This window comes from Argiope bruennichi, chromosome 1 (genome assembly GCF_947563725.1).
Source record: "Argiope bruennichi chromosome 1, qqArgBrue1.1, whole genome shotgun sequence".
Classification (NCBI taxonomy): Eukaryota; Metazoa; Arthropoda; class Arachnida; order Araneae; family Araneidae; genus Argiope; species Argiope bruennichi.
Window position 1 is genome coordinate 78,831,565 of NC_079151.1, and position 13,536 is coordinate 78,845,100.

Sequence of the window (13,536 nt, forward strand, 5' to 3'; positions counted from 1 at the left end):
CATATCTTTGACGATATATATTATATATTTCGCATTAAATGAAGGGCATTTAAAATTTATTTATAGTAGGTAGTATATTCACCTGAACCTAACAATGGTAATCTTTTCGACAAATAATACTAGATTTTGAATACGAGAATTTAATGATTATATATAAATTGAATGCTGAGTTTATAAAGATACTGAAGATATTTTATATTTTTTTTCAGTATCAATAAAATTGAAATTTTCTCTAATTTGATGAAATTATATAATTAAAAAAACTCAAATGCCTTTTCTGGATGTTCAATTTAATACTGTAAACTATATTCAAATTATGCTTGCTCAGTTTCTAAAAATTGAATCTATTGCGTAAAATTGTTTATAATAAAATTATATTTTTGAAAAAAATATTTCATTAGATTTTTGTTACGTTATATAAAAAAGAATTGCGTCTCAAAATGCTTGCTTGGGATGTCGTTTGCGTAATTAGATCCTATTCTTTAACAATATTTTAGACTTTTTGTTTTGGACGAAAATTAAAGAGCTAAATTCTTGAAGAAATAAATTAACACAGGAAATAAATTAACTTTATAATGCTACTTTAAGAGATTAAAATCATTATTCAATCGAAGCTCTCCACGGTCATGCTTCAACAACAATACTTTTATTACCCCATTTTAAAAGCAAAATTTTCTTTTTTTTTATTGTATTTGGTGTAAATAAATGGATTATTATGGATATTAACAAAAGAAGTAGTATATAGCAGATTGAATAATTATTTTTTTAACTAAAATTTGCCTTTTAAAAATTTCGATGCTAAGTTTAGGTTTTATTATTTTTTGCATTTCTTTGTTTTATTTTCTCTCTGCAAAATGTTCTTTGAATATTTTTATTGATTGAAATAATTAAAACATTTGACAATATGGAGCTTATAAAAGCAATATATTTTTTAAAATGATATAATTTCATTCATTTTTTTCTACCATCTGGAAGTGAAAAATTGGATTATAATAAAGATTTGCACTAGGCATTTAAATTCCATCACTTTTTAAAAATCCAATTAAATATTTTGAAAGAATACCGAGCATGAATCTGAAATTTAATGTTGATTATTTCATAAAACTAAAAAATCTGTAGAGTTTGATTCTAGAGTTCTTATTTCAAGAAAGAACTTAGCTTTCAAAATTATTTTTAAATTTCTAAAATATGCTCGTTATTATTTAATCTAATATTTCCGCGACGAGTTTGAATAAGAACTTTTGGCCTTCTTTACCACGAAAGCTAATTGAAATAAAATATCCAGAAAATTTTCTTATTTCAAAATTACATTAGAACTCAAAAATTAAATGGAGAATAGCCAATTTTTTGAAGAAAGAATAACATCTTTTTACATTAATTATTATGAAGATTTACAGTTTGATCTTTATATTACTAATAAAGTTGACAAAACACGCCAACAGAACAAGTTGCAAATGACATTTAGAATTTGTAATCATTTAAGAGGATGGAATTCTGCCATCCGACAAGGAGTAAATCTATTTGACAATTATTGATTAATGTTTTGAAAATTAGAAGTTCATTTTTTCAATGAGTTTCTAGAAATACAAACTAACGCAATTCTGAAAATGAAGTACGACTCTTTTCCAATTAAGTGGTGTCTAAATTACAGGGATTCTTGAAAGCTCAAAAAACTGTCTAATTTTATATTCTGTAAATGAGAAAACAGATATCAGATGAAAATTATTTCGAAATTATCAAGACTGGTATAAAATAAAAATTTCCTGCTCATAAGAAGAACTCAAATATTTTTGACAATTTTTACTTGCGAATTTTGAAACCAAATGTTCTATTCTTTGTTGATCATCCTCGAAAACTATAACTGAGAGATAGACATTTATTCTGAAAAATAAACATGAATTTTTTCTGTCAAAGTTCTGTTTGAAACACTAAGATTCATAAGGTTTCAAAAACTTTCCATTTCCATGTTTAGTATGAGAGAAAACAGATGTAAGAAGAGGATTTTCTGGATAAATATAAGATTAAAATTTCTTGCAAATGGGGAAAGCTCGAGTTTATATAAACAATTATCGCTCAGTGGCTTTAAAATTGAATGTTTATTTCTTCAACAACAATCCTTGAAAATTGCATATCAAAGCAAAATATATTTCTGAAGATAAAAATTCTGTTCGGATTCAGGTATCTAAATGTGGAGATACTTGAAAGTTTGCAATATTTCCTATTTTTATATTTATTATACAAAAAGATTTTTGAAATTATTAGATCAATATAAGATTAAAATTTTTTGCTCATAAATGAACGGAACACTTTTTAAAGACTATTATGATCGTTTTAAAATTATAGAATTTTTTTAAAACTCAAATAGTTGATATGCAGAAGAAATCCATTAATTTTATTTTTTGATTGCTTGGATCATTATGGAAAAAAAATCGGAAATCCACCCATAAATAAAATCTATCTTAGTACAGACGAATAAGAACACCAAAACCTGAAACTTCTGGTTGTGATATTTTAATATAGTAGGCAAATATAAGAAATAAAAAAAATTGATTTCATAGCCATTAAGTAAATTTTTTTTCCCTGAAAACTAAATCTTTTTTTTTTTTTATTAATACGGATTGAGTGTGGCGTTATTTAATCAAGATAAATGGAATTTTTTTGTACATATTTTTTTGTAAAATAAATTAGGGAAATTAAATTTCATTCATATTTTAGTTTTTTTATTATTTTGTTCATTAAATTCTTTACGGCTAATTGACATTTTTATTTTTAGTAATAATTGCAACTTTTATTAATGGAATTAAGATTTACTACATCTCAGTTTTTAAAAAATAAATATTGCATTAATTCGATTAATTTGTAAAAAGCATTCGTCTAAATACGTGATCAAAATTCTCAATCTACATTTAGGAGCTTTAAAAATTTTCTATTAAGTGAAGAGCTATGCACAAACCTTTTGCAGGCAAATGAAGTGCAAGAATTTTTATGACAGTTATTCATTGATTTCCCATAGCGCTCATATAATATTTCGTAATTATGCTAATCACATCGAAACAATTCCAATGGCTTAGTCGATATCTTTTTAGGTCAAACTTGTTTTCCGTGATATGAAATTACAGACATGCGTTTTGAATTGTTGATTACCCATTGAAATTGTATTTTAATGCACATACGTATAGCATATTTGTAAATAGCTATTATATAATAAAAATTAATAATTAGAACTTCTATTATGGTCATAGATAATTACCTTAAAATGCATGAAATAGAACATTATATTTTTGTCTTAAAACTCCATTTAGTACATTTTAAATGCAATGTTCAAGTGACAATAGTTTTAGAATAAAATGGCATTACTGTATTGAATTCAAATTTGTATTTCAGAAATTGCTTAAAAATTTCGAATTGGTTATTTGCTTTTGAAAAAAAATATTTTTGATATTCATATGTCCTTCAAAGATATAAAGACATTTTTTCTGGAAGAAATAATGAAATGAAAATTTTCCGGATTATAGGTATATAAAATTCAGAAATTTTATTTGAGACAGTTTCGGCACTGAAAGTATCATGCTTTTGATAGTCAAACACAACTGTATAAATCCTATATCTGATGCGATGTTTCCACTACAATTCCTTTAAAAGTTATAACGAAATACTCAGAACTTTTATTTTTTCTTTATTTAATAACGGACTTTTTTTTATTAAAAGCATAATTTGTCTTAATTTATACAATCAGTCTCATTATAAAAATTGTTATCTTATGGCAAACTACAGGATATAAAGATGTACGATAAATCTTTCAATATTATAATTTTGCTTAAAATCAATTTCTTTATTTTAATGAATTGATTTGATAACAATAGCAGAAAGCGTTCTTCTTTTGAGCTATTACTCCTTTTATCGCTTCAGTCTGTTCCGACAAGTGATCGCAAAATTTAGAAATTTATGTGTTTGATGCAAAGATATTCTAACAATTACTTAATTTAGATCGTTTCTTAAAAAGATAACCTTATTGTTCTAAATAAAAACTTCTGTCTGATTTCACCAGTGAAAATAAATAAACAAAAAGTAGTTTTTACTTCAGGAATTTTTTGTATTAATAAAAAAAGATGTAATAATTATAAAAATATAATACATATAGACTGATAATTTTTTTGTGTACAAACTCCAGTTTTCCTATTCATACATAGAAATGAGTTATGCAAGTTTAAATGTGAAAATGTACCCTTCATCACAGTGATGTGTTGCTCCTTTGACCAGATCAAAAGTACAATTCTTTTGTTCAAAAGTTCAATTGGATAAAAACAATTGATCCAAGATAATTTTCTAAAAAAATATTAGATAGTCGGTAATATGTTTGTGCCATCTCTATTTGTCCTTTGTTCATATAGCGTATTGCAAGGGATTTTCATTCTCATTTGAAAATGCATTTTAATTGTTGTAAATATGTTTTGGGAGATCGTTGTAAATTTTTCCCCTTTCATTCTAAAGCGAATTGGAAACTTAATGTTAAAGGGATGATGAATTAATGTATTTCTGAGTTTTAAGGCTATTGCAATATATAATTTGATATGCAAAATCATGCAATATCTTAATTCTGAGTGCTTTAATCTTCAGATAACTTTAAAAAAATTTAAGTTAGTGATACTTGACAATTTTTTCAGTCTCAGAAAAATTTGAAATGTGACGATTTGTCAAAATCTTCAGTTCAAATTTTTTGCCCATTTCAATGTTTTGCTTTTTTATACTTCATACGTTTGAAAATAAAAAAGATATATTCATCAAAAATTGCCACTAAAGGTGCAGATAAGTATTAGTAGTGAGGCTTCTGCTGGCTTTCTGAAAATGACTGCAGATTTTCCAAACTATATCTCAGGCTAAAGATTTTTCTCATTTATTCAGTAGTAGAATAATAAATATGTTTTAGAATTAAAAAAAACATCGTAAAAGAAAGAAAAAAAATATAATTATTTTATTGTTTTTTGGGAATCATTTTTTCATTTCTATTTATTTTCATAATATGCCCAGATAGAATGTAAAACACTATACTGTTCCATTGTACACCATTTAAGATTTTAAAAAAAAATTAGTAAATAAAAATGTAAAAATGAAACTTTTTCTTTTCAAAATTCGTAATAAAACAAAACTAAGCAGAATTAAGTTTAAAATTTGAAATAGAATAAGAAGCATGTAATAGAAATTAATAAAATTATTAATACAAAAATCAAAGATACTACAATCTCCACTATGTAAAGTCATTTAAATTCAAATTTAGAACGATTATGCGAGATAGTTTCTTCGAATGCTACTAACCGATCGATTTTCAAATCAATTTCACTACCATCGTCCCATTTCTACAGTACGATTGATTTCTCTTTCTTCAGAATTTATTTTTACTTTCTTCAAAAACATTACTTCCGGAGTTTCGATTTTTCTCTTTTCTTTGTTTCTTTAACTTGGATTTTGCTTCTTTGAAATGGATAGATTATTTTTTGTATGTTATTATTAATACACAAATAATAAATTAGCAAATTTATCATATATTGTTATTAATGCACAACGCATTTAATAAAAATATTAATTTTTGTTTGCTCTTGCCTCAACTAAGTGTTAATTTTAAAAAGAAAAAGTCTACTTTTTTGCTTCGTTTTTCTATTTTTCTAAACAAAACTTTTAAATAATAACAGAAGACTAAAGAAAATTAAATTAATTTTTTGTACCTTGTAAAAAGACTGTGATAAGTGAAAAATTGTTTATGGTATTTTCTTATCAGATAAATGGTGAAAGATCTAAAAAAATCTAAGCAAGAGAATACGTGTCTCGTGAATGATTCCAAAAGAAATAAAGAAATATTCAAATGGAAAATTTTTAATTAAAAATATATAAAAAAGAAATAAAATGGAGAAATAAAAATATATTGAAATTTTTCCACTCTACTAGTGAGGATGTATTATATCATGGCAAAAAGCTTATTAAATGGATATTCGTCGAACAGAAATGGAAAATTTGTTAAGCGATGTTAATCATCAATGAATGATACTTTATTAACATAATAATTTGGAAGAATATATTATTATTAACTCAAAATTACTAATGAGGATAATTTTAACTTTTTTCTCTGATTTGTTTATTCGATTAACAAAATTCTACTGACTTGACATTAAAAAACAGTTTATCGCAGCATTAAAAAAAAGACACTATTTTTTTAAATTTCAAAACTGTGTTAAAATCAATTTTTTTGCAAAACTATAACCAGGATTGAATTCTAAAATTCAGCTTAATTTTTAATTGATTAATGCTGTAATTAAAATTTCGAGAAATGGCCTCGATGCGTACATTTCCACTCTCCAAGGTATATAAGAACCAAATTGGTATCTATGGGTTAAATGGTCCGGTAAATAGAGGGCCAACACACTTACGCATACATTAATCTTTTTAATTAGTAGAAATGAATAATGATAATGGAAGGAAAATCCAGGATTTGAAATTTTTAACTATATATACATAAAATATTCTTGTTAAAAATATTAAAAAAAATTATTATTAATAATAAAAATGTGTACATTAATTAAGTTTTTATGATTGAAAAGATAATTTTTTGAATCTGAATATGGTATTAAATTAATTTTATGCTACATTTATTTTTTATTTATTACTTATTTTCTGCAGTTATGGGAAAAAAATGTCGCTCTATTAATTAACTAAAATTCTAAATAAAACGTCGAAAGAAATTAATCAGAAGTGCGCATTCCCGCCATCCAAAGTACACATGGGTCAAATATTCCATTTACCATTTCTAGATTTATCTGCCAGTTCAGTTGTTCCTTAACACACATGCACACAAACGCAACACATTCACACACACACACATACGCACACATACGATCATACACACTCATTAATCTTTATTTTTAAGGATCCACGAAGCGATGTTCATTGAAATTCCAAAGGAAGTATTATTTTCTTATTGTCTATATTGAAACGAAAAATTTGTCTAATACCATAAATGTTAATGATTACCAATTTTCACTTTCTTGAAACTGGGGATAAATCTGACAAAATTATTCTAATAATCAAATTAAACTCTTTATATTACTAATCTAAGAAGAACTTGTATTCCTTTAAGTGCTTAAGAGTAAATATCCATGGCATGGAAAACGAAATTCTGATTGAATAATTCGGGATTTTTTCAGATTGATAATAGTAAGTTCTTGCATTAATAATTATTAACCATAATGTTGCTGTGATAATGGATGCAGTTTCCTTTCCATTTCCGGAAAAAACTTTATTAGAAAGGATCTATATTGCTGATATACAATTCACTAATTGAATTTGTTATATCTGAGAATTAAAAAAAAGATTTCAGTTTCATTTTTAGAGTTATAATATGTTTTGATTGAAAGTGATATTAATTTTTATACATATTTCATAAAATGAAAATAATGCTATATATTCCAATTTATGTACAACTATTGGATTTGTAATAAAATGTGTTTTTGTTTCAATTTGAAATTTAAAAAATATACGTTAAAATATAAATTACAAAAGTATATCATCGAATTGTTTTATCTTGACACAAGAATTTTGATTCAAAATGGTAGTAATTTAATAAAAAGGAATAATAATTATAAGATAAATAATTATCGCTTCATATTTTATATTTTTTGCAAGAAACTCATTTTGATTTAAAAAATTGTTTTAAACGCAAAAAGTTGTTTTAAAGGAATTTTTTTTAAAAAAAAGCAATTAAAAATGGAATAATTGGCTAGAAATTATTTTTATATTATCTAATATAGAGTAAATAAGCTATTTATATTGATATGAGATTATTTCTTTATTTTGCTGAAATGATTGATTTTTTTAATCTTAAATTTAAGTTTTTTAATAGAACTAATAAAATTTTTAATCTATTAAATATACAAGTTCTGCCAAAATTAAAATATTTGTATTATAATTTTTCAAAAAAATATGGGATTTTAATTTATTTTATGTAGTCAAAATAATTTTTTTACTATTCACTCTGCAGATAATTTTCGGATTTAATACACAATTTTACAAAAATTGCCTTTAATGATTCTTATTTTTTAAATTCTTGCTATTGGTAGATCTAACGAATAATCATCAATTATAATTATTGGAAACTCTTTAAGTTTTAAAGAAATTTCAGAGCTTAAATATCGGAAATATTCCTCATACAAGAACAATAACAGTTCCCCTAGTTTGTTGTGTGCTTTTTAAATCACAACGAATGGAAAAGTGGCATCATTTATAAAAAAAATGGATAAACTTATACTTTCATTAAAAGGCATAAATCGCTGATTTAATGAGTTTTAATGAGAATTTAAATAATACAATAAAAATCGTAAAAAGTTTATTTTTATTTCTGAAGATAAATTCTGCTTAATATTTCATTATTTTTATTTATGAGCATGTATTATGATTCCACAAAAATCTCTGAAAAAAAAAAGAATGGGACAATTATGTTTTCTTAAAAAGGATAATGATAAACATTCTTTAATTAAATAAAAAGTGTGAGTATTTTTGTTAACAGCTTTTATTGCCTTCGATTATATTTATGAGTTTACTCCTATCGAAATTATCAAAAATGTGGAAATTCAATAACTAAATGCAATGCTCTTAGGTGTAATTAAGAACAAAAATAAAATGTTTGCTTGGTTGTGCTTCAAGGGTGCGCCATTTTTTTTCTGTTTAATTAAGATCAATTTTTAATTAGCGAGTTGCAGTTAGATTAATAAAGTAGAAGATAAAACTATTTGATGATATGGGAAAGAATGCATAGCAACATTTTAATGAAATGGGCTATTAAGAATAAATGAGGCGATAATGTACAATCGATAATGTTTTTTTCGAAGGTTTATTGTTCTTTGTTTTGAGTGCTTTAAAAGACAGTTCCTGACATGTCGAGTAAAAAAAATTACAGCATACGATATGGATTATTTTTATTTAATTCAAATTGTAAGATTAAAATGTATGAATTACGAAGAAAAGAATTGAAATTTATGTAGTGCTAATTTTTATGACTTTTTCAAAATATGCATAGTGGCTTATTTCAGCACTTACGAATCGATAAAAGGAAGTAAATTGTTGAAAGTCAAATTGGAATGGTGTTGCAATTTATGATTGGAAATTCTATTGGTGTATAAGAAAATAATTTCAAAAACGAAAGCATACTATGTAAGCGACCAAAATGAATTTTAGAAATGCTTAACCAATAATAATAAGCATATTCACAAATTGGAGATGCACATGATACATACAAAATTGCTGCTACAAGATAAAATATATGTTTGACTCTAATGCCTTATAATATCCCAGTTTTGGAAGAATGGTACCTGGTGTGGTATTAGATGGTACCTGGAAGAGTTACATCTTCATAGCATAAAATTGATATGACTTTAGATTCTCAGTACTGTATGCAAGAGTAACATATACAAAGGGTTTTAGAGAGTTACATAACAATTATTATATACATAGTAGATCTGGCAATTGCTCTGGGTAGATAGGCAATGAAATTACTTGAAATGTCTTTAATGTGACAAAGCTCTTTCTTCATAATGTACATATTGATCATCCTCAAGTGAATAGAATGAACTTAATACGTAAATAAGGTTTTGATGAAGCAGAAATGCAAACATTTTGTTGTTAAAAGTAATTATGGTAGGTTAATTCTCCTTGTACATTTATCCAACACTTTGTTTTTGCAGTCTACACCATAGATGATGTGCTTTTATCAGCTCATTCTCTATTCATGTAATTTGTTTGCAATTGTCTTATGAAAATATTGGACAATCACTAAATCTACATCTGGGCCATGAAGAAGGTTTTCCCTATCCTGGATAAACAATATTTCTTATTTGTTAATGAGAAATATATTCTTTTAAAAAATTAAATATTCATTTTATATTATTGTAATCATATACCATTATTTGATTAAATTGCATAAATTCACATGTAAGGTTTGCTTGCATACACGCATTTAGTATAACTGACACCAAATTCACTTATTGCCCTCGTGTAAATATTTGGCACATGTATTTTTTGTAGTGCTATGTAGTTTTCATTTGGAATGAATATAGTTGACAAATTAAATATTCACTATCAATTGGAAATATTAGTACCTTATTCTCTACGATGAGATGATAAAGAAAAGTCCTGAGAAATTTTAAAAGTAAGTCAAGTATTCCAAAGCAAATTACTTCTGGATTAGGACCTAATAACTGAATAAACGCGTGTGCGTGCTAGAAACCATTGATTTTCTAAGGGGGATTGAATAATTGAACCATAATTATTCAAATCTGAAACGTCAATAAATTCTATTGGAGTCGTATGGATATTCTGAAATGGCAAACATGCATCCAAACGAAACGAATTTTATGAAAATTTATAAGCATATTTTTTTTTTTTTTTTTGTATACAGAAAGATTTTAAAATAGAACATTAATCTATCATGACTTGATCACGTATTTGTACTGAACATTTCTTGAGGTTGATATTATACAATTAAAAACTACAATGATTATTGACTTTAAAGATTTCAATTTCATAAAATTTTCGATGAAAGCGCGTAACAATTTATGATGTACATTTCTTCTTAAAAACTTTTCTCGAAACAAAGAAGATTGTACATGTTCTTTATTAATGTATTTATTGCATGTCTACCATGCCAAAAAACAAAGCAAATTCTATATAACGTAGATAATGTAAATATACATTATCATGAATGATTACTTATGGTCTCTTTATTTAAGGGTAACTAAGCCTTATAACACTCACAAAAGGCATTTCGACTTATATGGTCTTATGAAAAACATACTTGCCTTGATAGTCTAAGTTACTCTTTATGTTTATCAAGAATCTTTATAATTATTCTGTATATTGTTTTTAAGCTTTTTATTGCAGTTATGTACTGTAATCAATAAGTATAGAAATGATGTCATTAAACAAAATATGCTCTTTATACAAATTGTTTCAAGTAGATTCATCAAGAAGGTACCTCAGATTTTGGAAGGAGAAGCTTCCAGTATGGTGGCTCGTTCTGTATTCCTAAATGGATACATTAACACAATGAGATTAAATCACCACCATTTCCATAACGGGATTATCACCTACGGGAGACGAGGGACCATGGCCGGCAATGGCTATCTTAAATTAATTTTAATTCTAACCTTTCGTAACGACAGTCAGTCAGGGAATACGCATTAAGGTTGAAATTTTCGCGCTTTAAAATAATCTTCATTATTTTCTCTGCATTGCTTTCAACCTGTCTTTTCTAATCCTTATAACGTAATGTTCTATGCCTTAATGTTATTTTCGAGAAACAAGTTTAAGTTTAGCAAATATTTTTTTAATTACAATAATAAGCCCTAATACATAACACTAAGAAGCATTTTAATCCATGGAGATAAGAAAATGCCCCTTTTGTTTATATCAAATGAATACGAATTTAGCTTAGCGTTAATGATTGAATATTTTTAAAAAAATCACTATTAATAATGAGACTTAGAGTAGGCCCTTTGTTCCAAGAAAATTATCCAAAACTTTCAGGTAATATCCGTTTTTGACAGTCTGACCAGTCAAAACCATTTTTAAAAAATTGCCGACACTCAGAAAATTTTTTTACGACAGTTACATTGGCATCTTCAAGGAGAAAACTTTTTAAATTTTAAAATGGAGTGAAAATCAATTTTTTGCAATGATATTTTAGAATGTTATTGCAAAAAATAAATTTAAAAAAACCCATAAAAATTCTTTTTTATTTTTTCATTAATTAAAATTTTAATATACATTAAAAAAAATTCTGCAAAGTTAACAGTTTTAGCAGCAAACTATATTTGTGTGAAATTTGGTAATTAATGCAGGTGAGTGAAATGAATCAACGAAATGATATAGCATTACAAATTTTATAAAACATAGAATTATTTGGAAATAGAATACAAGAACGCAAAATTAGATGTGCCGAGCACCGAATTCCTTTGAATTAACGACTGGTTATTTTTATATACTTTAATTGTGTATAGTGCAGGTACACATTTCATGGCCCAAGTATGTAGTCTTGCTGCCATACTTTACTAAATCATGCCAAATGTTTATATAAGTTACAAAAATATTTGATAAAAGTTTAAAAACAATTTCTTGCATATATATATTTTAGATGAACTATTCCAGATGTTTTATGATCTGAAGAACAGAGAATAGAATACAAATTATTTCACATCAGCAATGATAAATTGTGTTATTCTCGTTTAATTATGCCTTATATATTGTTTGAAAATATTGTCAAAATTTTTATCGTTTGAATGAAAAGAATGTTTAATCAATAAGTTTTATTGCTTCCAAATTTACTATTCACAAGGAATGGCTTAGCAGTATTTACTGAATAAAATTTTAAAATCTGATTTTCCAGTGTTTTATAGTATTTTTTATTGCAGTATATTTTGAGAGAATTTAAAAGTGCGCTTGATAAAATCAGGTTATCAGTAATCTGATAAAACCAAGTATACTTTTTGTAAACAAAAGATACCAAAAATCTATTCCAGATAACAAATAGATATATTTGAAAAAGTTTTACGATAAAATAAATAGATATCATTTCAATATTTTAAACAAATGATAACTTTTCAGGATTTTTATGAAATGACAAATTTAGTCTGATTAATATTCCCTTTTTGGAACTATTCAATGCTTAGTTAAGATAGATTTCTAGTTTTGCACCGTGACAAAGTTATAGTAAAGACACATGAGCAAGCAATTCCAGTTTCCAATTTTCATACCTTACCATCCTAAATTCAGTTCGGTATTCTAATGACAATTTGATATAAACATGAAGCCTATTATTCAAAGTATTTGAATTTCTAACCAATATACTTTCAATTTTGAAGCCGAGATTTTACCAAAAGATTGTTGTCACTGTTCTTTCTTACAGAGAAACGGCTATTGTGTTTTATCTTAAAAATATTCCATAGAAGCTGACATGATGACTTACGATGAGATAATTGAGAATAGAGAATAATTTCCATTTCATTCATGTTCATGTCTACAACTATTATATATTTTCATAAAAGCGAACCAGTGTTATTAATATCCAATAAGAATTAGAGACTGCACATTGTCACGAAATAGCCGTAGCACGCAAGTCTTTTGCTTTTATCATGGAAACAGATGTGCTGAGATTTTCTTTATGGCTTCATATTGATATGTTTAAAATGATGGATTGATCACAATTTTATTCCGGATAAAATCGATCAAAATTCGTCATATTTTACACATCGGAATGGAAAGATACTTTATTTTTTGGTGATTGTATTTGAGCAATAATGTTGAATACTAAAGGTAGAAATGATTCATGTGCAAATTTTTCTCCACATGGATTCAGAGCACTGTTAATAAATTTAAGAATCCTGCATATTCAATTAAAATGCAAAAATATATTTATTGTAAAAGAACAGTGGATGATTTTAGCATTTTGTGGATAATTTTGGCATTTTGTTCCAAAAAGTGTATTTTTTTAAAAAATAG

The 13,536-nt window shown here is 25.7% G+C and overlaps 1 protein-coding gene across 2 annotated transcripts in view; it reads left to right on the top strand.

Moving 5' to 3' along the window:
• Window positions 1-13,536, top strand: part of LOC129966849 (solute carrier family 35 member F3-like) — a 254,879-nt gene that overhangs the window by 209,599 nt on the left and 31,744 nt on the right. The gene's annotated exons all lie outside the window — the stretch shown is intronic.